General features: G+C 42.8%; 1 protein-coding gene and 1 long non-coding RNA gene across 3 annotated transcripts in view; one reads left to right on the plus strand and one right to left on the minus strand.

The window, feature by feature from the left end:
- LOC122238564 overlaps positions 1-8086 on the plus strand; it is a 32765-nt gene extending 24679 nt beyond the window's left edge. Inside the window, exons 5-6 of the long non-coding RNA XR_006217500.1 lie at positions 5931-6124; positions 7806-8086. This is a non-coding gene — a long non-coding RNA (uncharacterized LOC122238564). The remainder of the gene's footprint in view (positions 1-5930; positions 6125-7805) is intronic.
- Positions 1-24163, minus strand: part of LY86 (lymphocyte antigen 86) — a 60997-nt gene that overhangs the window by 30120 nt on the left and 6714 nt on the right. The gene's annotated exons all lie outside the window — the stretch shown is intronic.

Raw genomic sequence — 24163 nt, forward strand, 5'->3', positions numbered from 1 at the left:
ACTAAGGCACCCAGGCACCCTCGCTTTAAGCTTTACACTTCCTTCTGGTGCCAGTTTCTCAGATGCCCTAGGGGCCAGGGCCATGGGGATCCATCCCACGAACTGTGAGATCATGATCTAAGCTGAAATCAAGAGTTGAACAACTTCACTGACTTAGCTATCTAGACATGCCCAGGAGAATAATCTTAATAGGGAACAAAGTCACAAAGAAAGCAGTAGATTGCTTCTCTCTGAGGCTGGATACACAAAACCATTAAAATAGATTGCTTTAGGGGCACCTGGATGGCTCAGTTGGTTAAGCTTTTGACTCTTTCAGCTCAGGTCATGTTCTCCTGATTTATGGGTTCAAGCCCTACATCCGGCTATGTGCTGATGGTGCAGAGCCTGCTTGGGATTCTCTCTCCTTCACTCTCTGCCCCTTCAGCTCTCTCTCTCTCTTTCAAAATAAATAAACTTAAAAAAAAAAAAAGACAGATTGCTTCAAAATCTCTTAAGGGTTTGGTGATCTTTCCTAGTGGTTATTTTTATCCTATATTTGTGATCAAATTTTATATTTGAGCGTGAACATGCAGTTTGTAGTTGTCTTGGGAAAAGTGACATCAATTCCTCCTGTCCCCCAGTCTCATCCTCAGAGGCTAGCCTTCCCTCTGCAGATTTGTGTTTTCACTCAGGCTCTATATTGCCTTGTATTTTCTTTATACCTTTGCCATCCCTCTACTAGATGCTGTAAGGCAGGCTTCCAGCCTCAGGGTCTAGCACAATGCTTTAAGATTATGCTAAGTTCCAAGTGATTGTTTGATGAATTGAATGATAAATGTTGTATATAGTAAACTTGTAGAGAACTCTAAGACAGGTTTTCTCAACCTTGGCACTACTGACTTTTTGGGTCAGGTAACCCTTTTTTGTGGGAGTTGTCCCGTGCATTGTAGGATGTTAGCCACATCTTTGGCCTTGACCCCCCAGATACCAGCAGCACCCCCTACCCCTAAATCCAATTGTGACATCCAAAGATGTCTCCAGACATTGCCAAAATGTGTCCTGGAGGACAAATCCGCCTGTGGTGGAGAACCTCTATTTTCAAGAACTTCTTTGTCGCTTACCAGGCAAGTGGCTCGGAATCGCCTACCAAAATAAAAGATGGCGGATTGCATTTTTTAAGTAGTTCTTCTTATGTAATTTGAAAACTGCTGGGAGCGGGGTGGTGGTGGTGAGAGGAGAGAGTCCCTTGGACACTTGCCTCAAGTAATTTTTAATACATATAAATTGGATTATCTGAACTTGGATCTTCTGAAAGAATGAAATTGGAAAGTTAATGAGAGTTGGTGTTCCCGGGCTATGAGGGCAGAGATAAATGTTTCTTCTAGACACTTCATTGTAGAATGGCAAATGAGCTGAGGAAAAAGCCAAAGCTTCATCGTGAAATATACAATCTTTTCATTTTGAATATTTTTTTCCTTAGCCTCTGTGTTATAACCCCCTTCTGTCTGTTCTGTTGACATCTATGGGTTCTGCCCAAGTTTCAGGGAGTGAGCCCGGGATGCCCCAAACTGCCTCTGCTGTTCCTGGCCTCTGGGACACGTGTGCATATGGAAGGCAGGCTCCTCTAAACAGCTGAAAGCAAATGGTGCTGGGGGTGAGGAAGAGGCTTTGGGAAAGCAGCTGGCTGCATCTGCCTTGCATATTAAGGGCAGTGGTCCTGGAGCTGTTTTCCTGCTCATCCATAGAGTAGAATAGAATTAGATAAACAGGTGGGACTAAGTGTGAGCAGGGTCTTAACAAATCTCAGCTCCAGAACAATTTTTGTGCCTTAATCTCTGTTGGTGGCCTGCGTTCGCCTGGTCTGGGCCAGAATTGGATGGTCCAGGAGAGGACAAGCTCACCTTGGTAGTTTCTCGTCAGTGCCAAGCCTCAGCTAGAATCAGGATAGAACACTAAACCCAACAGCACAGGCTCTGGAAATGTAGTTCCTTACTGGAGGGTGGTGGGGATGCAAGCTTGATGGGTCTGGGGGCGGGTAGTGCCCTCTGCTGGGTTCCTTGCTGCTTTGTTCTCAGGCATCGGTTGCTGAGTCCTGGAGTCCATGGGTGTCACCTGGCAGGCAGCAGCCGTATTGCTGGGTGCTTTGAGGGTTACCAGAGGGGCCAAATCTCATGCTACTATTTTTTAAATATCTCATAGCTCTGCTTGAGGGTTACTTTTTACTTTATATTTTGAATAATTATATTCTCACAAGATGTTGCAAAAAGATACTGAGAAGTTTCACTCACCCTTCATTCTGCTTTCCCCCATCACAACATCTTACATATAATAGAGTACAACATCAGAACCAGGACTCTGACACTGGTACCATGAACAGAGTTTATTCAGACTGTACCAGTTTTATACACATTTATGTGCGTGTGTTTGTGTGTGTGTGTGTGTGTGTGTGTGCATGTGTGTATGTGTATGCACACGTGCACATGGATGCCTTTACATTTTGATTGCTTAGGTTTTACAAACTGTTGCAAGATGGGTGAAGCACTGGGGCGTCTGGGTGGCTCAGTCGGCTGAGCATCAAACTTGGGCTCAGGTCATGATCTTGTGGTTTGTGAGTTCAAGCCCCATGTCAGGCTCTGGGCTGACAGCTCAGAGAGGCTGGAGCCTGCTTCAGATTCTGTGTCTGTCTCTCTGTCCCTTCCCCACTACTGCTCTCTCTCAAAAAGAATGAATAAACATTTTTAAAAAACTGGGTGAAGCACTGGCTCTTCTGCTCTTATGGCAGTGCCAGCTCAAGCCTCACCTCCACTGGCCTTCCCATGTCTCTGCCAAGTCGATCTCTAGGCTTATCCATGTTCTTCCTGCTGCACGAAGGTAATCTCTCTCTCTGTCTCTCTCTGTCTCTCTCTGTCTCTCTCTTCCTTGTGTGACTATGAGTGGATGTGGGCTAACAAGTCTGAAATCTGCAGGGCAGGACAGCAGGCTAGAAACTCAGGTTGCATTTCTGTGGTGGCAGCCTTGCAACTGAATTGCTGCTTCTTCTGGAAACTTCAGAATTTTCTCTTAAGGCCATCAAAGGATTGGATGAGTCTCACCCACATTAGCGAGGATAACCAGCGTTACTCAAAGCTTATTGATTATAAATGTTAATCACATCCATAAATACCTTCAAGGGAGCATCTTTTATTTTTTAAGTTTATTTTTTTATTTAGAGAGAGAGCACTTGCACACACACATGAACAAACAGAGGGAGGGGCAGAGGGAGAGGGAGAGAGAATCCCAAGCAGGCTCCATGCTCAGTGCAGAGCCTGATGTGGGGCTCGATCTCACAACCATGAGATCACGGCCTGAGCCGATATCAAGATTCGGATGCTTAACCGACTGAGCCACCCAGGTGCCCCGATCTTCACTGCAACACCTTGACCAAACAAATGGGCACCAGAGCCTAGCCAAGTGGATGCATAGAATTCATCATCATGGGGGGCCTTTTGTGTTGTATTGCTGGAACCCTCAATAGCTCTTCAAATTGTGCCTTCACAATCCTTCTTGTTCTTATATGGTCCAAAGTAACTTGGGATTCAAATATCTCTGACTGGCTCCATATGTTTCTGGGGTGGATATATTGAACTCCCTACCAGTGGCAGGCACTGTGCTTAATGCTTGGGATATAGAGATTCAAAGAAGCCATCTTAGTTTTCAGGAGTATATGAGTAGGGATGTCCTGGCCCATGGAAGCCCAAAGAGTGAGCCAGTAACTATGTTTGGGGAGCCATTGATGATTGTAGAAGGAGAGGGTGACATGATATGATCCGTGCTTTCCTTACCTGCAATGGTTTCTCTCCCTTCTATCCAAACCCTGACCTCTTTGGGAAATATATTACCTCATTCCACCAGCTTCTTTCTTTTTATTCCTATGAATTTATGATCTATGCTGATTATTTAGCATGTAACATGGGCTACATTGCATAGTTACTCAATGCTTTATATGATAATGTCTTGCTTCCTCAACCAATGTCAGATCTTCGAGGGCAGGACCTTTCTATTGTATATTATTGTATCATATTCGCCTCCCTTGTATTTTGATTACTCCTCCCCTTCCCGTCATATCTGATATGCACCTCCAATGGCAGGTGCTAAGTCAGTTTTTGCTGATAAATCAGTCTTACTTTTATTCTCTGGTTTCCAAAAGCATGTTTCCCTCTATCTGCAGTGTAAAAATCAATTTGGCCAATTTCCAGTAAATGTCTTGTGAGAAGTTTAGACCCCACATAGGAAAACTTTGATTGCCTCCCCTACTTTTTGTTTTGTTTTGTTTTGTTTTCTACACCTTCACAGTCCGGCTCAACTACCCCCTCCCCAGGATTCCAACTGGGGTTTTCTCACCTGTCCTTCCCCTGGTGTCTCATGGTACCCTGTGTATATTTTTATCATCGTGAGTGTGGGAATTATTACTAGTTTGCACTCTAGTAGATTGCACTAGGGTATAAGCTGTGAGTGGTCAGGAGCTAGGCTTTGTTTACTCATCACCACATAACCAGAATCTAGTCTAGTAGGCATATCTCAGAATATCAGTTGGTTGGATAAATAGATGGGAAGGACAGAAAGTCAGTTAGTCTGATGATAACAGAAGGGAAGTTGAGCATTTATTTCCAGGCTTGGTGGGTGCCAGCAATTACCGGGGAAGACTGAGTTGGAAGGCCAGTGATATCAAACCTCTCCCCATACCTGGAAGTTTCTCTTGGAAGGTGTTAGTACATTAACTTTATCATCATCATAATAAGAATTTTGCTTTGGCACTTAGGATGGAGTTTCAGAGTGTGGTCAAAAATCTAATCCCAGGCCAAATAGTAGAAGATACTCATTCCTCTGCCATCTTTCAGAATTCTTTTCCCCCCAAAAACTCCAAACAACAAATAGGCCTTGCTTTTGACTTCTTCCTTTAAGTTACATGATTACCAATTCTGCAAATTTGTATTCTGTATCTTATACAGGCCTAATTGTGCATGGATCTGGAAGTCTGCCTTTTTTGATTGGGGTATTTTAATTTGTTTGTGTGATTCGCAGGACAACTGTCAAGGGTCACTGTGGATCCCTAAAAAGAGGATGGTGTGTAAGGTTTCATGTGTAAGTGAGATGTCTTTGCTGGAAATTCATTACCATGGCAACATAAAATTAACTTTCCTCTTTTCGTCCTTGATGCCATTGTGGTACGTTCCTTCTACCCCTTCCCTCAGACTCCCTCTCTGCCTTTGAAGATAGAGAAGTGACTTATAATGTGGCAAACGTATTTTACCTATGTTGCTCTGTTATTTCCTGATATCTTTTTATTTCTGCCTTTCAAATCTTGTTACTCTAGGACAGCGCAGGGATGCCCCCCAATGGGCCATTAATTCAAATAATAGCAGTCCCACCATGTTCCAGTCTCTTTGGAGGTATTTCCTTGGGAATTGACTCACACAGCCAAAGTCAGATGTATGGTCTGACTTCTCGTTTTATCTTGGATAGGCAGATGGTGTATTCAAACTGTGTTTGACTAGGACAGTTTACCCAGAGCCCTACTGTTGATGTTGATTGAGTAGGCTCCCCCAAGTCTAGAAGCATCCAAGGAACTTGCCTATTCTGTTTAGTATTTAAAATTATTTAACTTTCTGTTGCTAATCTGTAGTTAATCCATACGGGATAGAAAAATGGAGAAAAGCTAAAATGTCTTTTTTTCCTTTTAATGGAAAATTAGACTTCAGAGCATGAGTCTCCACTACACTTTGAGGGTGGGGATTTACATTTCGCCAGCAGGTAAACTTCTTTCCCAGGAAGGAGCACACATGTGGTTTCATACTCTTTGGCTTAGGTATGTCAGAAACCATGGCAGTGTTTGGTGACACTGAGACACAATCAGGATATACCTGTCATATTTCACTTCTGCATTTCCTGCAAATCTTTCTATTTTCTGACAGGGCACAAGGACTGGGTTATGATGTACAGGTGGTGTACTTGATGGTGTGTGTGGCTTTGAAGATAAACTCTGGGACTATTCTTCAAATGCTGGGCACGCTGAAAAGGAATTCCCTCCTGCTTCTGGAAATCATGAACTGGGAAAAAGCTAAGGACTTTGTCCTTGGCATCTGATGCTGTGGAATATGAAGCATAAGTGAGTAGGGGCCAGTAAACTGGGTGAGAGGGAACATCTGACATCATCCCTGTCTGCTTATTTATAGAACTGGACTTGCACCCAAAGTACCAAGAGGTTCTAAGATATATATGAATCATTGACTCTGGCCCCTGTCTTGTGGGTGGCCAGGACATCAGGTATTAATATCTCCATTTTGTGATGAAGAGGCTGAGATCTAGGGCAGCAAAGTGATGGACTCCAGTCTCCAGACTCAGCCTGCTGTGGCTCTGCTCTCACACAGCTGTGTGTGATAGACAAACAGCAAGAGAGGTCAACTGACTCAGAGAAGGAAACAGAGCTCTGGACAGAAGTGGAATGAACCCAGATACATGCACCAAGACTGTTCCTCTTGTGTCTCAGATTGATCATGAGGAGGGACAAGGCAAGGCAGACCTGAGTCCTCAGTTTTGCTAGGCTTGCTGGCTAGACTTCCTTGCAAGGATTGTTTGCTAGGATTGCCTAGCTCACTGTTACTCTGCAAAGCTGGGTGGCTGTTTCCCAACCCAAAGGACTCTGGGAAAGCACAGATGAAAAAACAGAGGTGTTAGACGGTTTTTGTAGGAATTAAGCAATCCAAGGGGTGCCTTGATGGCTCAGTTGGTTGAAGGTCCACCTTCACCTCAGGTCATAATCTCATGGTTCATGGGTTCAAGCCCCAAGTCAGGCTCTGTGTTGACAGCATAGAGTCTGCTTGGGATTCTGTCTCCCTCTCTCTCTGCCCTTCTCCTGATCTCTCTCTCTCTCTCTCTCAAAATAAATAAATAAACATTTAAAAAACTAAAAATAATTCATGTAAAGCATCTAGGCCAGTGGTAACTACATAGTAGATTTTCAATCATTGGGCAAAAAAGGATGGATTCTGTTAGGGCAACATTGACTATACTTCTTGTGACCATTCAAAATGAAACTAACTTCTTTTTAAAATTTTCTTTGTCACATTAAGAGCACTCTAGGGTTTAAAATAATTTAGTAAAGTTCAATAGACATTTCTGAAACAAAACCTAGATGTCAGCTAGAGCCTCTCAGCCGTTGAGATATAAATAGGATCACATTGAACACGGTTAGAGGTTGGAGATGTTCTTTGTCCCTTGTTCTTAAACGTGGCTGCACATTGGAGTCACCTGGGGAGCTCTGTAAAATTACTGATGCCTGGGTCCTGCCTCAGATGTTCTGGATACTGTCTGGGCCTCAAGATTCGTATATACTCCGCAGGTGATTCTATTGTTCAGCGACTTGTGAAAACCATGGTCATAAGCCACACTAAGTTGTGTGCTCATTCCCTGAGCTTGGGTTGGCATGGGTGGGCTTCTAGATCTATTGTGCTATTATTCCAGGCTGAAAATTTAATCACTTCACAGATTTCCTAAGAAATCTCCTCACAAAACTTTTCACAAATTTATAGATTGTATGAAGAAACGGGGGGGAGGGTGAGGGTGTTTCACCATATTCCTGGCTCCCCCCTACCTGTCTTCCTCTCTCTAACTTCTTTCTCTAGACAAAATATTTCCCATTGTCTCCATGCTGAGGGTCTGGAAGCACACCAGGCGCTCCAGGGCTTCAGTAGCCACCCCAGTGGCTTGTAAAGGAATTAGTTCAAGAAAGGCTTAGTTAGAATTCTTGGAACAGCCCCTTAAGAGAATTTTTTTCTGCTTCATTTCAGGAACATGGACTCAATGCCAAACACTAACCCAGGCATGAAAAGGTTTGAGATGGGGTCCAGGGACCAAGAGGATAGAGGTAAAAAGGTGGACATTGAGGGCTGTTGGGAGAGAGTGGGCATAGGGTGGGGGGCATGTGAGGGGAAGAGAAAGTGTGGGCTCAGAGAAGCTGGCCATCCAGGACCAGTGGGCTGCCTACAGGGCTCACTCAGACCTCTGTGCTGAGGGGGGAGCAATCACTTTTGTGTAGGGATCCAAGCAATCCCTGAAATTAAAAAATACTAAAAACTTGGGGTGTCTGGATGGCTCAGTCGTTTAAGACTCCAACTCTTCATTTCTGCTCAGGTCATGATCTCATGGTTTGTGGGTTTGAGCCCTACATCAAGCTCTGCACTGACAGCTCAGAGCCTGCTTGGGACCCTCTCTTTGTCTCTCTCTCTGCTCTTCCCATAAGCACCCCACACCCTCTCAAAATAAATAAGTAAATAAACTTAAAAATACTAAAACTTTGTGATTGAAAATAAAAGACATTCTGGCCTTAATTAAGTATATAATTAAACGATTAGTTGTGTCTTTTGTGGCCTAATTGGCTTTACTTTCCTATACCCTTTGTGTCCACAAAGGTGACCAAGGTCCACCATGGTGGGGCTCAGAACCTTTGGGTGTCATTGTCGGCAGAATGTGTCATGTTGTATGTGTTTGGTATCTCTCCATAAACCTCCATGACCTTTGGGGATGGAATGTCAACATGTCCATCTACTTTTTTTTTTTAAGTTTATTTATCTATTTTGAGAGAGAAAGAGAGAGGGAGAGGGAGAGAGAGAGAGAGAGAGAGCAGGGTGAGTATGAGTGGGGGAGGGGCAGAGTGAGAGAGAGAGAATCCCAAGCAGGCTCTGCTCTGCCAGTGCAGAGCCCAATGCAGGGCTCGAACCCGCTAACCATGAGATCCATGACCTGAGCTGAAGTCAAGAGTCAGACACTTAACTGACTGAGCCACCAAAGTTCCTGGGTCCATCTACTTTTTATTGATTTTTTTTTCTTTTTAAGAGGCTGCCTCTGTTCCTGAACACAGGCACAAGTACAGGCTACCAAGAAATAAAAACTTTTTCATTTTCAGAAGAGAGGTAAGGTTTAAGCTATAAACTCTCCAGAAAATATTTCCATAAGAATTTGAGAATGAAAAACAACAACAACAACAACAACAACATACAGTCCCTTTACTATTTCTGAATTCCACACTCCGACAATATCTTGTTTGTCTGATTTGCACTATGTAATAGGTACTGGATAATTGTTGAGTGAATAAAGGAACGTTGAAAAACAACCAGACAGGGGTAAGTAAGGGATTGAAGTGATTTTGGAAATGGTCTGCCTGCTCCTTTATCTCCTCAGATGTTTTGCTAAAACATTTCTGTTTTAATAAGTCTCAATCTTAATTTGTCTTCTCCTAATACAAGTGGACATAAAGATCACTTCCCCCTATAGTTCTCAGTACTCAGACTGGGGAGGGAGGGGGGCGGTCAACGTTCTTCTGGTGAGATTGTGTTTGGGACACACACTTGAAGTCAGACCAACCAATCAGAGCCTGCCAGCATTTGGACTCTTCCTATTTTTTGTGGGTGACCAGAAAATAGAGTAGGAGATGCTACATCAACAGGGGAGACAAGAACTCTAATACCAGTCTATTGATCAAATCCCGAACATGTTTGAAGCTCCTACCATGGGCTGAACACTGTGCAAGATACAAAGATGAGTTAGTTTTAGGCATAACCCGTGACTTTCTGGAACACAGAGTGTAGAAGGAGAAAGGAAAGGTGAATAGACAATCTCCACACAGCATAGCTACAAGGTGCAACAAAGAAAAAGGGGGGTGTGCGTGATCCAGTATGAGTGGTCAGAGATGGCCACCAAATGGAGATGATGTCAGCGCTCAGACTTGCCAGCTGCAGGGGACGCAGGAGAATGAAATCAATGGTCACTTTTGTAGCTCTGACCACAGAAAGGTGCTATTCGAAGCACTATGTGTGTATTAGCTTGAATACTTTCAAAGCCTTAAGAGAGAAATAGTATTATTATCTGCATTTTAGAGTCTAGGAAACTGAGGCAAGGAGGGCTTAAGGAAAGTGTCTAGGGTCACACACCTGAAAGGGGCTGCAGTATGAACCCAGAGAGACTGTCTATACACAGGTACTCTTTTCCAAGAAACTTGGGCAGAGAGAACAACACATACAAAAACTCTGAAGGCATCAAGAGCATGTAATTTCTGGGAGCTTCACATTTGCCAACAAAGCCCTTTGTGAAATCAGGGAAGTTCTTCATTTGTGGCGTTCACCTTGAATGTTATATATGCAGTCAGTTCAGATTCTTCGAAGACTTGAGGTCAGAGGTGGGTGGTGTTTGTAGGAACATACACAGATCTTAAAGATCCTAGAGTCACCTCAGGAAGGATCCTGAAAAGGCCAGAATACTTAACTTTCTTTCTTCTCTTGTTTAGAAAGGCACTGGAAAGGTAGATTTCTGCTTTCTTCCTATGTATTTCCCAAGAAGGTGCCACCCTTAGTGAAGCACACATTTCTGTTTTTTTGTTTTTTGTTTTTTTTAATTTTGGGAGAGAGAGAGCATGAGCCAGGGAGGGGCAGAGAGAGAAGGAGAGAGAGAATCCCAAGCAGGCTCTACACTGTCAGCACAAGACCATGAGATCATGACCTGAGACAAAATCAAGAGTTAGACACTTAACTAACTGAGCCACTCAAGCGCCCCAGTGAAGCACATGCTTCTGTGGTTGTTGGGGTTAAGAAGACTGCACCGTCATCACTGGCCTGCATCTTGCATGTAAGCTCTGAGTTCTCACCCTTTCTCAGACTTTGCCAAACATCTTCCCATCATGTGGAATTGAATAACTGTACTGCTGATGTTCAGTTTGACCCAAAACCAGTTTGTCCTTTGCAGTCCTTAAATACTCTCCTCCCACCATCCCACACTCCACAAGAACAAAAACCACAACTGTGTGTCACTGTGGTCTTCTAGGCTAACCATTTTAGGGGGCTCTTTCTAGAAGTAATAGGAATAGCTACTTCTACTTAACTCAGAATTTAAGTCAAGGCGACAGCCAGCCATCACCCTACCTTACTGAGCCTCTCTTTCTTCATCTGTAGAAGGAAAAACTTGGCACCACTTAAAGCTTTCTTTTTAAAACATTTTTAAGTTTATTTATTTATTTTGAGAGGGAGAGAGAGAGAGAGAACGCCAGTGGGGGAGGAGCAGAGAGAGAAGGAGAGACAGAGAGACAGAGAATCCCAAGCAGGCTCAGCGTTGTCAGCACTGAGCCTGATGCGGGGCTGAAACCCATGAGCTATGAGATCATGACCTGAGCTGAAACCAAGAATCGGACACTTAACGGACTGAGCCACCCAGGTGCCCATGCTTTAAGCTTTACACTTCCTTCTGGTGCCAATTTCTCAGATGCCCTAGAGGCCAAGGCCGTGGAGCCTGCATGTGGGGCTCAGAGCCTGTGCTGTCGACAGAACTGCTGAAAGTGAGATGCAGGGACTTAGGCTCAAACCTAGAGCTGGGCCTTTTTTTTTTTTTTTTGACTTTTTATTTTACAATAATGATAGATTTACAGGAAGTTGCAAGAAGAGTACAGGGAGGTCCTGTGTATCCTTCACCTGGCTCCCTCCATGCTAACATTTTACATAATTGAATTTAACCAGTTTTTACATGCACTCGTGCATACACATGTGAACACATGTGCATGTGCAGTTTTACGTAATTTTATCGCGTGTAACCACCACCCCAATCAAGACATAGATACAAAGGATATTCCTCAGGCTCCCTTTGATAATTATCCCCTTCCTTACCCTTAGCAACCACCAATCTGCTCTCCATCAATATAATTTTGTCATCTTGAGAATGTCATACAAATGGATGCATATGGTGTGTAACCTTTTGAGATTGGTTGTTTTCACTTGGCATAGCATCCTTGAGATCCATCTAGGTTGTGGTGTGTACCAACAGCTAATTCGTGTTTATTGCTGAGCTCTATTCTACAGTATGGATGCACTATGGTTTGTTAACCATTTACCTACTGAAGGACATTTGGCCAATTTGAGGCTATGACAGATAAAGCTATTATGATCTGTCACATACAGGTTTATATGGACATAGTTTTCATTTCTCTGGGATATGTACCAGGAACTGAGATGGCTGAGTAATACGGTAAATGTATATTTAGTTTCCTAAGAAACAGCTTTGCTGTTTTCCGTACGGGCTGTACATTTTACATTCTCTCCAGCAATGTAAGCAGGTCTTGTTAAAGGAAAATTCTTGCTAGAGAAGCTTGTTCCCCAGGGAGAAATCAGAGAAGGAGCTTGTGGTCCAATATGGGGTTGATAGCTTCTATACCTGCTCAGCCTTGGAGATTGTGACAAGACTCCCTCTGTGACGTGAGAACAATTTCTCAGAAATGATTCAAATACAGTAAAACCTTGGTTTGCAAGCATAATTCGTTCCAGAAACATGCTTGTAATCCAAAGCACCTGTATATTGATATTTCCCCATGAGAAATAATGGAAACTCAGATGGTTCGTCCTACAACACCAAAATATTCATATAAAAATGATTACAATACTGTAATATAATGCAAAAAATACAAAATATAAAGAAAAATAAATTAACCTGCACTTAGCTTTGAAAACTTTCATGGCTGGTGTGAGGGACACAAGAGAGAGGAGGGTGATTGTGTAGGACAACTTTCACTATCACTAACAGAATCACTGCTGTCTATTGGCTCAATGGAATCTTTTTCTGCATGGGGCCATTGTATACACTCGCACAGATGTTGACTACAGTACAGTATGAATAAACTCTTGTCATCTACTGTATTTAATGTAACTGGCAATAAGGCAGCAGAGGAAAGCATCTCTATCTGCAGGCAGCCTGACCTAGAATGAAGCAAAGCATTCCTAAGCTTCCTCTTGTATGAAAAAGCAAAGGACTGTCCATAGGTGCTTTGAAGTGACAAAAAATACACTAGTGCCAGTTGTGGGCACCTTCCAACATTCTGAAAAATCACTGATTTCTGCCAAACACCGCAGCCTGAGACTGAGCATCAGAGCATGGGAGACAATCACCCACAATTCCATAGCAAGAGGGGGGTTGGGGAAGAAGAGCCATTTTCTCTGTTGTGACCATGTGATGTTTGGCGTCTCGTACTACTCGTATTGCAAGACATCACACGCACTTGTTTATCAAGTTAAAATTTGTTAGAAAAATGTGCTTATGTTGCAGAACACTCACAGAACAAGTTACTTGCAATCCAAGGTTTTACTGTACTAGGAGCCATGAAGTGCAGGGGGTAGCCGTGGTAATGGCTGGTAATAACGTGTGGGTTGGGAGGCTTAGATACTTGTGGCAGGGAGCTTCCTTACTTTGCCACCCGCCTTCCTTCCCGATGCTGCCCTCGGGGCCCCTGAAGCAATTTTGGCCACACTCCGTCCTATAGAGGCCTGCAGGGCAAGTGTTCATTCTTGAGATCTGTTTCCCTAATGCTGTCTGGTATGAGATCAACTTGATATATTTTTTGTCCCCCTTGGGTACTGCTCTCCCCACATGTGGTAATGAATTGTCCATGCTGCCTCCAATCAGTCCCACAAGAGGAAAAAATCAATTTACACTTTTTCAAGGAAGCAATCCTATTGACAGAGCTGACGTATTGTCTTAGTTTGCCAGGCTGCCATAACAAAATCCCACAGCTCGGGTGGCTTAAACAGCAGACATTTGTTTCTCACAGCTCTGGAGGCTGGAAGTCCAAGATCTAGGTGCTGGCTGATGTGGTTTGTGGTGAGGGCCCTCTTCCTGGATTACGGATGGCCACCTTCTCAATGTATGCTTGCATGGCAGAGAGGGAGACAGCAAGCTCTCTTTGGTCTCTTCCTCTTATAAGGACACTAGTCCTATCATGGAACCCCCTTCACATAATCTCATCCAACCTTCCCACAGGCTCCACCTCCTACTACCTTCACATTGTGGTTTAGGGCTTCAACATAAGAATTTTGTGGTGGACACAAACATTCAGTATATAATATGTGTAAAGACCCTCCTCTTCACTGTTAGCGGGTTGGTAAAGGGGTCACTCAGTGACACTGTCTCCAAATGTGACCACCTTGATTGAGAATGAAGAGAAGGGCTCACTCAAAGAAAGGCATTTGAAGGAAGAAGACATGTTCAAGGAGGATCACTGGCTCCTTCTTCAGAGAATAAGAGGCACAGTATCTCTAGGGCATGGAATCAACATTTCCTCAAGATGCCTTGGAGATTTCCTGAGAAGATGAAGTGGGTACCCAACCAGAGTTTCTTCCAGAGGGTCTTGTAGTGAAATCAAGGAAGTAGGATTCCTCATTCCCCAAACCAGTTCACCATTCCTTCCTGTGTCCCCCACATTGGGAGACAGAGCCAGAATAGGTCTGCTGGATGTCCCAGCTCTGCAATTGAGCTCTCCCTGATGGGAAGGATGGAGATGTTTCTGTGGGAAAACCCACACTTCTCCAGCACTTTGTCACTTGTGTTACACAGACCACCCTAGGAATAAGATCCCATGGCATGAATGATATAGGACTACGATCACTCACAGGTCAATGCTGGAGGAGAAAAGAACCAGCTGCCTTTGGCTTGACCCTTCTGCCAACAAAATTAACTCTTAAGCAAACAAAGGGCTTATCTCTCTGCTTCCCAAATCAACACAATCCTACGACTTCCCTCCTGGTTAAAGGATTAAAAATACATTTGCTAAAAATAAAATAAAAGAATTATATTGGAAGATAGCAAACTAACAGGAAAAATAAGATGGGAAACCTCACTTCAGATTAATCAATGAGGATAGAGTACCTGCTGTATACCCACAGCCTTCCTGCCCCCACCCACACTCAAGTTAAATGCAGCACGTTGATCACAGAGAAGTTTTTGTTGTTGTTGTTTTTAATGTTTATTTTTGAAAGAGAGAGAGAGAGAAAGAGAGAGAGAGAGACAGAAAGAGAGAGAGAGAGAAAGAGAGCAGGGGAGAGGCAGAGACAGAGGGAGTCACAGAATCCAAAGCAGGCTCCAGGCTCCAAGCTGTCAGCACAGAGCCCAACACAGGGGTTGAACTCACAAACTGGTGAGATCATGATCTGAGCCAAAGTCAGGGGCTTAACTCACTGAGTCACCCAGGTTTCCCTGATGGTAGCAAAGTTTTAAGTAGACCCCTGACTCAACACTTCACCTTTCTCTTTCACATCATTGCTGTAACCACTTAGATATTATTCAGCCTTTTCTTGCATCTGTTCATATGTTTTCAGAACATAACATTTGAAAGATGTTATTGTGGGGAAACATTTATAGATAAGAACCCTAGAGCAATTCTAAATACCTTTGCCTGGCCTTAAACCTGAGAGGTAGGAAAAAAAAAGTCCTGGGCTGGGAAACCTTTTCTGATACAAGGAGACATAAATCATAGATGCTGCCAACAGTTTATAATTATAAAAAATTGGAAGCCACCAAAAGATTAATCAAAAGGAGAGTGGATACAATTGCAGTCTACACAAATAATTATATACTCTACAGCTGTGAAAATGAATTAACCAAAGCTATGCATGCTAGCTATCTCCTGGAATAAATGTCATGCATAGGTCCCCAAAGAAATTGTTCAAGCAATGCTCTTATTAATTCCAATGATTTTTAGATTAGGTTTTTCTGCTTGGACAGTCCTATTGTATGCATATAATAACATCTTTGTTTCTTCTTTTCAAATGCTTAAATGTTTTATTTTTCTTGTCTCACTGCCTTCAGTGCAATGTGGAATAGAAATAATGATGGTAGGCATGCTTGCCTCATTTTTATATTTAAAGGAAATGCTTCCAATGTTTCACCATTAAATGTGATGTTCACTGTAGGTCTGTGTTTTAGGTGTGCTTTAGGATTGTAGTGTAGGTGTAAAATTCAGATAGCTGATTCTTAAAGTTCAAGCTAGTGTTCTTTTTTGTAAAACAAATCCGCTTACCTTAGTCAATTTATATATATTAGGACCTCTGATATATTTGTAATTATTTCTCATTTACATGTGGATTTTCTTAATGCCCTGATCCTTCCATGCTACTTTGTCTCCTTCATTCTGACATTCTTTTGGATTGATTGGAGTGTTTTTTTTTCTTTTACAAGTTTGAAAGTAATATACTATATGGCTAGTTTTTAAATAGTTGCCCTTGAATTTCTAACATGAACATTTCACTTAATAAAGCTTAAAATTAAATATTAGCTTTTTTTCCTTTTTCCTTTTACTCTTGGCATTATTTATTTATTTTATTGTGGTGAAAACCACATGATATTAGATTTATCATTTATCATTTAGATTTATTACATTTAATCATCTTCAAGCACACAGTTCAGTAGTGTTAAGTATATTCACATTGTTGTACTACCATAGGACAACAGAACTTTTTCATTTTGCAAAAGTAAACGTGGTCTTTACTCTCTGCCTGATAAATACAAGGATAAGGACATCAGAATGCTTTATGGCATCACCAGCCCCCTCCTCCATGTGCTATTATTTGTGCTGAATTATGGCTTTGTTGTAGGCAGCCTCTAATACCGCCCCCCAGTGGACCCTGCTCCTAATTCAAGCCCTTGTGTGAAGCTCTCCCCTGAGAGACCCAGTGACTTGCTTCTAAGCAGTAGAGCATCGCGAATGTGTTGGGAAGTTGCTTCTGAAATTAGGCTACAAAAAAATCTGCCTCTCTTGCCCTCTCTTACTCTCTTGCTTGGAGCCCTTGCTCTGTGGGAGCACAGCGCCATGTTGTGAGATGCCTGTGTGGCAAGCAACTGATGCCTCTGGCCAACAGCCACTGAGGACCTGAATCCAGCTAACAGCCATGTGAGTGAGCTTGGAGTGACCTTCTGGGGCCTGACTCTAGCCACACTCATATGAGTTTGGGAACAGATCTCTCAGTCAAGCCTTGAGACGGCTGCAGTCCAGACCAACACCTTGATCAGCCTTTTAAGACACCCTGTGTCAGAGACACCCAGTGAAACCATGCCTAAACTCCTGCAGAGAAAACCTGAGACAGTAATGTCTGTTGTTCAAAGCTGCTAAGTTTTAGACTAATTTGTGATGCAACAATGGAAAACAAATATATTCCCTTTTCAAACTAGACATAATTATCATCCTTATATACTCATCACTTATTTGAATTTGCCAACTCTTTTCTTGCTAGTCCATCTTGCATATCTGAACTTACTTCTTTTTTTAAAAGTATTTTTAGTATTTCTTTTTTTTTAAGTTTATTTATTTATTTTGAGAGAGACAGAGACAGTGTGAGCGGAGGAGGGGCAGAGAGAGAGAGGGAGAGAAAGAATCCCAAGCAGGCTCTGTGCCACCAGCAGAGATCCCAATGTGGGGCTCATACCCACGAACTGAGATGACCTGAGCTGAAACCAAATGTTACACACTTAACTGACTGAGCCACCTAGGTGCCCCTCCAAACTTACTTCTGAGAGATCATTGTGTTTCTTTCTGAAGTATCCCTTGGAAAGTTCCTTTACTGAGTCTTTTGGGGGAAATTCTAGATTTTGTTTGTTCAAAAAACATCTGAAATTTAATTTCTAGACTTGGGGTTTCCTGGATCATGAAGGTAATATACATTTGGACCCAGGCCTATAGGCTCTCTGGTCTGTAGCTACTAATTCTAAGGGAACACTTATTATTCCAGAGGCCAGGTAAGTTAGATAAGTTTCCTTGTCTTCCATATTTGCCAAATCATTTTTTTTCTTATCCACTTTTAAGATCGTGGATGTAATTTTTTGAGACTGAGCTTCATGGAGGGGTCAATTTTCCATCTTGTACAGCATAGGACTGTGTTGCCAGACTCCCACACAGCTACTGAAGCCTGAGTTCTAGTTCCTGGAGACAAATTTTCTGAGGGCGGATATGGCTTCAGTGTTGGCTTTCCTCTGCTTTTAGGCTTTCTCTTTGTTTTAGTTCCTAAAGACCTCCTCTATTTTCTTATAAGATCAGTTATGCATTAAAAATCAGGACACTTGATACTTGCTTGTAATCCTGTGCTTTGTTCAACCACTGGCTCAAATAAACCAAGAGCCACTGGCGATTTTTCTTCAGGTCTTTTTTTGTTTGTTTTTTAATGAATATATTCACATGAGAATTGCTCTTCAATTTAGCAAAAACCAAAGCCAAATGTGAGGCAGAAGGCTATTGTTCACCGTGGAAAAATTATATTCCTGCCCACTCTCCACACTACTTGTATCCCAAACAACTCAGTGTAAGTCAGGCTAGAAATTAGAGTGTCTGGGGAAACTGAGGCTCCTCGTACTTCCCTTTTGGAATAACCTCCACCTCAGATTCGGACCCAAGCCAGTCAACCCCAGTGGAGTGGGGGCAGAAGGATTTAGGCATTTGGGAATTTGCCTAATGGCTGAAGTTGGCTGCACTGAGGAAGCTTTTCTACATGTGGAGAAAAGAACAGAAGAAGCAGGCAGCTTGGCATGAAGCGTTAGGGCTTTAGGGTCCCAAGTGACCTGTCATATTTTCATCAGGTGTCCCCTGTCCTGGTTATTTGTTTACTAACTGTGATTAGATTACCTAACAAGGTTCACATCACAGTGCAAGGCATCTCTATTAGAAACATGTTCTTGCTTTTACTGCTTTATGAAACCATGTCATTTCTAGGTAAGGTCTGCAATCAGAGTACATTTATGGAGCCGTTGGTCTTCTCGATATTATAAATGAGCCCCCATAGGTTTTCTGTACATACAAAGGCTCTTGTTTTATAGGAGCTTGGACAAGAAAAGATATGGACAAATTGCATTAAGAGAAGGGCTGCATAGGAAGAGGATGTTTTGCACTTTGAGGTTATTGGTATAAAAGAGAGGTTCTGATCTTGTTGCGTGTGGTATCTTTTTTTTTATAAGTTTATTTATTTATTTTGAGAGAAAGAGACAGAGGGTGTGAGCAGGGGAGGGGCAGAGACAGAGGGAGAGAGACAGAATCCCAAGGTGTCTCTGCACTGGCAGCCTACAGCCCAGTGCAGGGCTCAAACCCACGAACTGTGAGATCATGACCTGAGCTGAAATCCAGGGTGGGACGCTTAACTGACTGAGCCACCCAGGCACCCCTGTATGTGGTATCTTTGACCTGAAGTTGGATGAGCTCACCCATCATGGTTTTCAGGCTAAAAGAGGAAGCAGAGCTGACCTGGGAGGTCCCGTTGGGTTCAACTGCCATGCAGTTTTGTGGCTGTGGTTAGGACACATTGCCTCTCTGGCTCAAGTTGCTCTGAACAAGGAGGCACTTGGTATTGAAGCCCTGAGGTTCTTTCTGGCCAGAATATTTACAATTCTGTGTGAGGTTCCAGTCTACCCTGAGCCTGTGGAAAGGGGTGGTAGAATTCTGACTCCTCTCTATGTGTCGTTCTCTCCATTCTTGTGGAGAAATAGATGGTCATGTGACATCCATGACCATAACAGGTGCCATGAGGCAATATGTCACAAACTGATCCTTGGCCCCACAGAACAGTAGAGCTGCACCAGGAACCTTACCCTATGCATCTTTCTCCTCAATTTGTTGCTATCCTACCACTGTGAACTACAATGGCTACATTGGCCACAGAACTATAAACAGATGGCAAGGAAGTGCTAGTGTGGCCTGTCCTTCTCATCCCTGACTGAGAGGCATTAGGGTGGGAGGACACCACTGGGAACTTCCTCCCTGCTGGTTGGGGAACCACAATCAGCAATTCCAGACAGTAGCTGGAAAGAGGCAGCAAAGACAGTGACTATCGTTTTGAGCTCTTGAAGACCTCATCTCTCATGACTCTATCTTTGAGAATGACTTAACAAGCATGTCTGGGAGCTGCAGCCCTAACAATAGCAGGAAGGAAGTCGGGTCACATCCCAAGGACTAGATGTGCACGTAGCCTCATTCTTAGTTATTTGGAGGTGCAGAATGTTTCTACCCCTATGGACAGACCACAGAGAACAAAACACTTTTCTCTCCCTTTGGAAGTAGGTAAGAGTAAGGACCAAGAGTTATGACTGAGCCAGAAAAAAAATGGGACAGTAGGATTGATGAACTTGAGGGGTCTCATATAAAATTTGGATGGAGAGCCAGACAACAACAGCAATCAAATTGGCACCAGCATTCACACAGAAGATAGAAGTAGAAAGACAATTCAGTGTATGTTCTGAGATGATGTGTCAGCTAACTGCTGTGCAGATTAGTCTCACCTGTACAGACAGAACCCATCATTTCTTCTATACAACCCTTCTAATTGTACATTTGACATTACCACGAAGTTTCCTGCAATGCTGACAGCCCAGGTTAATGTATAATAATGCTAGGACAGTAACAGCACAATGACCCTGCGAAACACATACCATTTGAGGAAAAAGCACTAGGATACAGGGAACTTTGTGCAAAGAAAGGCCTTAGGGTCTTCAGGACACAATAGGTCAAGTTTAAGTAAAGAGAGCTTGCTGACCAGCCATCAAACCCAGAATCAATTGACTGGTAACTCAGAACCTGTATCCTTGGCTAGTCTGAGGTCATAGTCTTTATCTTTGGTCTGGGACATCCCAGACACCTAGGAAGATACTGAACTAAGTATGGCTATAACCCCAGGAAGGTGTAAGAATACAGGTACGAATAAATATCAGTGTAACCATATTAGAGACATAAATGTAAACCCATGTTACCAATATTTGAAAAATACTGTAGTTTAAGAAAAAAGGGTAGTAAGTGGAAACATCATTGTGGTAATTTGTATCTGCTTTGCCTGTTTTTAAAGATTTTAAAGCATTTAAGGAAATCTGTTGTATTAGGTTAAATGTTCAAGATAATTCTATTAATAAATGGGTGACCAATGTATGTATGTCTGCAATAAAATTAGTGTTTAACTTACAAAATTCTGACTTAATTGTCCAAGTAGTATTTAATTGCTTAAGGGATTTTATTATATGGTGTAGGAAGATTGAATTGAGCATGGAAACATACGGAGGACCCTTGAATAGGAAAGATCCCAGCTATGGGAAAAGATTCTAATAGCTAACAGGCAGAGGGAACCCTGATCATTCTGTTGTGGATTTCTCCACAGCAGGATCTGGCACAGTTCCCACCTGGCCATAAGGGGATACACCAGGCTTCAAATAGTGGTGCCCATTGGCAGCTCTTCTTCGACTGTTAATTGTGCTTGGAAGCAGCATTTTCCAGGCTGAGGATATTTTCTTCCTCCTCCTAGCCATTGGGTTGGTCACCACTCACTTCTGTCCTGAAGGCGGAGAGGCATGGAGGGAACTGGTACAGAATTTCAAGAAGGGACACACAATGATGCCTTCTTGGATCCCACAAGGAGGCTGGCAGATGTGACTTGCACACTTCCTGCTGTGCATGAATCATCCCTTGACTGCACCCAGATGGATGGTCAAATAATTGTTTCTGGTGGACCCCAGAGAACCCCTTCCAATGCTTGGTTGGCTCCTCTAGGGTCCCAGAACAGAGCTACTGTACAGAGGCCTGGTATATCACTTTACAAGGTATCCCAGAAAGATACCAAACACCAACTCACATGACACAGAGTTCCTGGGTGGATCATCTTTCCCTTTCCATTAAAATACCAGCCCTGTTGTTTGGGTTTTAGAAGGAAGCATCTGCCCCCGCATATGTGTGACCAACATTGCTCCTGCATTGCGCCTTCCAGCTTGTTCTTATCAGCATTGCAGAGGACTCTGTTGGGCTCGGTACTCCTTCATCATTGGGAGCCTGGTGCCTGTCAGCCTCTGCCAGGTTCTGCAGCTGCATAATTTGGGGCTGGAAAGGGGCTCTTTCACCTTCACCTTCTTTGGCCTGGAGCAAGCAAGCTGCTTTGGTCCCCTGTGCTCCCTCTACCCGTAGTCCTGAGTTTGAAGCCTTGCCCGGGACCTTGCACTGGGGGCGGCTTGGGGGAATATATGGTTTATGTTGTTGTTTGCACAAAAATAGCCACAGAGCTCAACAACATCCTTCCCCCCATCTCTGCCCCTTCAAAGATTCTCCTCCAAAACATGAACAAGGCTGCTTATCACTATTTTGCTTGAGAATGGGAAGAGCAGTGAACAGCACCCTAGAAGACATTTCCTGCCTGTGCAGAAGAGCCTCTTAGACTCACAGGCTCTTGGCCTTTTCCCCTCTTTAAGTCCTCATTCACTAATGGACTCAGGATCTCTTTTGAAAAGTGCTTGGGAGAATTAACACTGCCTTGGAAGTCTGGCTCTAACAACCTCACAGAAATGGGGAGGAGCTCAGTGGCTTGGTAGCCGGAACCCACCTACACAGTTTGCTCTGGTCCAGCTCCTGTTCACAGTAAACTTTTTCTTGTTCCCATGTTTAATAATATATATTAATATATATAACATAATATATAACATATATATTTTATTTTAACTTAATATGCATATTCTAGTACATATATTTATTTACATAATATATATTATATATATTTATAAATTTATATATTCATTTTAATTTATGATATATTATATATTATTTATATATATAATTTTAATATATAATATATTACAAATATATACATTTTAAAAATAATTGCATATTTAAAAAAATTTTTTAAGTTTATTTATTTTTGACAGAGAGTGTGAGCATGAGCTGGGGAGGGGTAGAGAGAGAGAGGGAGACACAGAATTTGAAGCAGGCTCCAGGCTCCGAGCTGTCAGCACAGAGCCTGACGCATGGCTCAAACTCACAAACTGCAAGATCATGACCAGGGCTGAAGTCAGACGCTTAACCGACTGAGCCACCCAGGCACCCCAAATAATTGTATATTTTAAAATCAGCTTTCTGCCTTTAAATTTGAGCAGTAAGGCCTCGCTATGCTCCCAGAAGCTAGCTGTTTAATCTTGCATGCCCACTTATCCCTTTAAAATGGCATCATTGTCTCCCTGGCTGTTTGTCTACTTTTCTCTAATTGTACAATATTTATATCCCTATTAATCTAGGAACATAAACTAAGGGAGAAATGGCTTTCTGTGTGCAATATTTTAAAGTACTGTTAAGTGACTATGAGCCTGTGATATTTTCCAATATTATTATTCTTTTAATTGTGTTCCTTCTTTTGTGTTGTTTTATGCTTCATTTATTTCAGAATTATTAGGCTTTGAGGAAAGCAGATTTTTCCCCCCACTCCCTTTCCTTCCAGGGCAGTTTTAAAATAATTTTTCTACAAACACTTTACCAACATGCCCTCCTCTGCAGCCAGGTCATTTGGAGTTTACCCTTTATCTTGGAGAAGATGTTGCTAGCATTGCTTCGCATTTTTAAAATCTGATTAATTGTCCTCTTTGACTATCTTGATGGATTATTCAGATGCACGTGACCTGATTTTGACTTTGAAATTAAAGATTTTTTTGGAGGTCAGATAAAGTGCCTGCCCTACTGTAAACTCCAGCAGCATGCAAAACCTATTTAGGCAGAAATGGACAAAGCTGATTGCCTTCAAGGAGAGAAGAGTATGTGTTGATTAAGTGTGAAGCATGGTGACCAGTCACCCTAGAACCTCCCAGGTGACTGGCCCAGATCCCCTAGGGGCCACCCACACCCTTAACTTACTGCTGTAGATGAGGTTCCCCCTGCCCTGCTCTCCCCACTCACCAACTTCTCCACACTGAAAACTGCTGTCAGGTGCAGAGGAAATAGGGTTTCCCTATAAAATAAGCAAGCCAACTGCAAAGGAGGGCTATGATCAAAAAATTTGCTATTCTTACTGACAAGAGAATGGCCTTCCATTTGCTTGTCTTAAAAATTTGGTAGATGTTATTTCCAAACACCTTGCAACAAAAAAGAACTTGATACACGTGGCTGAAAAATGTAGATGTGAGTGTTCCTTCTCTTCTACGACTCTTACGGGTCTCTGATGGATACTTGGGAAGAGCCAAACTAGTCCAGCTCTGAATGCATGCAGAGAGGGGGAGGCTGGTGTAGGTAGCGATGGAACAATCCTTGAATCAGAAGACAAGTCTTTCTCCTCTTCCTCTTCCTCCTTCCTTTCTCGTTCACTTCCTCCTCTCTTCCTCCTCATACTCTTCCTCCTTCTTTTGCTAGTGTAGGGTTTTAACCTCCTCACCCAAAGACTTGGTCTTTGAGCTGCCTCTTCTCCCTGTCCCTATCCTACATCTTTGGGATCAGATGGCATAGGTTGTGCCATATTGGAATTCCATGATAAGGCTTTGAATCACTGGGCATGGAGTCAGACACTTAGGGTTGTATCATGACTCAGTATGTTACTAGATAAGATAGTTAATATGTAGGTGCTTCAATTTCTCTACCTGG

This window comes from Panthera tigris, chromosome B2 (assembly GCF_018350195.1).
Source record: "Panthera tigris isolate Pti1 chromosome B2, P.tigris_Pti1_mat1.1, whole genome shotgun sequence".
In the NCBI taxonomy this organism is placed as follows: Eukaryota; Metazoa; Chordata; class Mammalia; order Carnivora; family Felidae; genus Panthera; species Panthera tigris.